Below are 1885 nucleotides of genomic sequence, written 5' to 3' on the forward strand. Positions count from 1 at the left end.
GTGGCCTCTGCTCCTGGTCTTCACAGCTCCGACTGGGAGCCACTGGGCCACGTGCAATCACCTAGCAGTTCCCAAACCAGCCAGTGCACACAGACTAAAGCTGCTTCTGCTATTCCAAGGGACTAGGAGATTTACATTTTGTCATTTAGGGGAGAAGGGTTCCTGGGGTAGTTGACTTTGGGAACCAGATTTAAAAAGCATCAATATAGCGTGGGGAACACCAGTTTATGATAACAGAGGCACCTGGGTGAGTCCCATCCCTGGCATTGACTGACCGTGGGACCAATTATTTTACTTAAGTCTAGTCTCTTGGTGACGACACCTCCTTTCCCCCCGACTTTCTCCTTTTTTCTCTTAAGTACAAGAGTACCTACCTACCCTGTAAGGTAACAGTCCTGAGGACTGTTTAGGACAGTCCCGCCTTTATTAATTGAGAATTTGGAATTATCGGATGTTGGCAGATGAAGGCTCACTAATCCCTCTTGTGGTGGGCAGGTTAGTGAGTTTAGAAAGGAAAGTCTGATGAGGGAGGTAATGGGGTTGGTTAGGGTTAGGGATGCCCTTGATGATCCCAACAGGGTACCCTGCCCATCAGTTCAGGGATACAGACGCTGAATTAGCAGTGCATGGAGCTTGAGGGTTGATGCCTGTGACAGGTAAGGGGGAAAGAGGCAGGACTGGACAGGGGAACCTCAGACACCCTGCAGCTCTGACTCGGTCTCAGTCAAGACAGTGGGAAGCTGAGGAGCAAAGGTTGCCCACTTTTAGCTTAGGGCAGGAATGGCCAGGCCCCAGGCCCCCACACCGTTTGCAGCCCTTGTCTGGGGGCTGTTTGCAAAGAGCATCGCCTTGGCCCCAAAGCTGGTGGGATCCTGAAGGTTCCTTGCAGCTGAGCATCAAGATCTGACTGATATTCTCCACCTCCCAGCCAGGCTCCTCTAGCATCTAAATGGGGACCTCTGTCCTGTCTTATTTTTCATCTTGTGTATTTCCTTCGTGGTGTTTTATCATCAACTGTAATAAAAAGTGTGTATACTTTAATTGGCTGCCAGCACGCCAGTGGGCCAGAGGAGGGCATTTCTTGGCAGCGTGGCATACAGGGAATCGGGTGTCTCCTTGCTGTGATCTCTCATTTGCTTAAGCATTCACAGTAAGTGCATTGTGGATATCTCAGTTACTCTTTCCTGCGTTCCTGCATGGGGAGGGAGTAGCTTGTATTTTTTAATTTCTTAAACAAAGTTCAGCTTTTTATTGAATATGTTACAAAAGAGGTTTATTCAAAAGACCAAAGCCCATGTCATCATCCGATTCTTATTTCTTCCCTTCCACCGTCCTCTCCTCAGCTGGGGCACAGGATGGAGGGGCAGGACCGCCTGTTGGGGTAGCACCTGCTGCTGGAGCAGGCCCACCGGCCCCTACATTGCAGATGAGGCTTCTGATGTTGATATTGGCCAGAGCCTTTGCGAACAAGCCTGGCCAGAAAGGTTCAACATTTACACCAGCAGCTTTAATAAGGGCATTGATATTATCCTCTGTCACTGTCACTTCGTCACAGTGTGCCCAGTAGATGCAGGTGAGCTCTGAGGCCGAGGCCATGGTGTGGGTGAGTGATGACCCGGCACTGCTGGGAGCATTGCTAGTTGCTGGATGAAGTGGGGGCCTCACCCCAATGCAGCGTGAGCTTCCTCGGAAGGGACTGAACACCTTACCGGCTGCTGGGGGAAGGGGCCGCTTGTACTTTGTCAGTAGAAGAAGGCATGCCTGCAGTCCACTTTATGGATGAGAAAACTGAGCTTAGGGACCTCAGATGTGAGGACTCTGCAGGGTCACTGAACTCAGGAGTGGCAGAGTTGGGGCAGCTCTTCTGCCCACCAAGCCCGTGATC

The 1885-nt window shown here is 50.9% G+C and overlaps 1 pseudogene; it reads right to left on the reverse strand.

The window, feature by feature from the left end:
• Positions 1 to 1311: 1311 nt before the first annotated feature.
• Positions 1312 to 1602, reverse strand: LOC102774269 (annotated as a pseudogene).
• Between the last annotated feature and the right edge of the window lie 283 nt (positions 1603 to 1885).

This window comes from Myotis davidii, unplaced genomic scaffold (genome assembly GCF_000327345.1).
Source record: "Myotis davidii unplaced genomic scaffold, ASM32734v1 scaffold189, whole genome shotgun sequence".
In the NCBI taxonomy this organism is placed as follows: Eukaryota; Metazoa; Chordata; class Mammalia; order Chiroptera; family Vespertilionidae; genus Myotis; species Myotis davidii.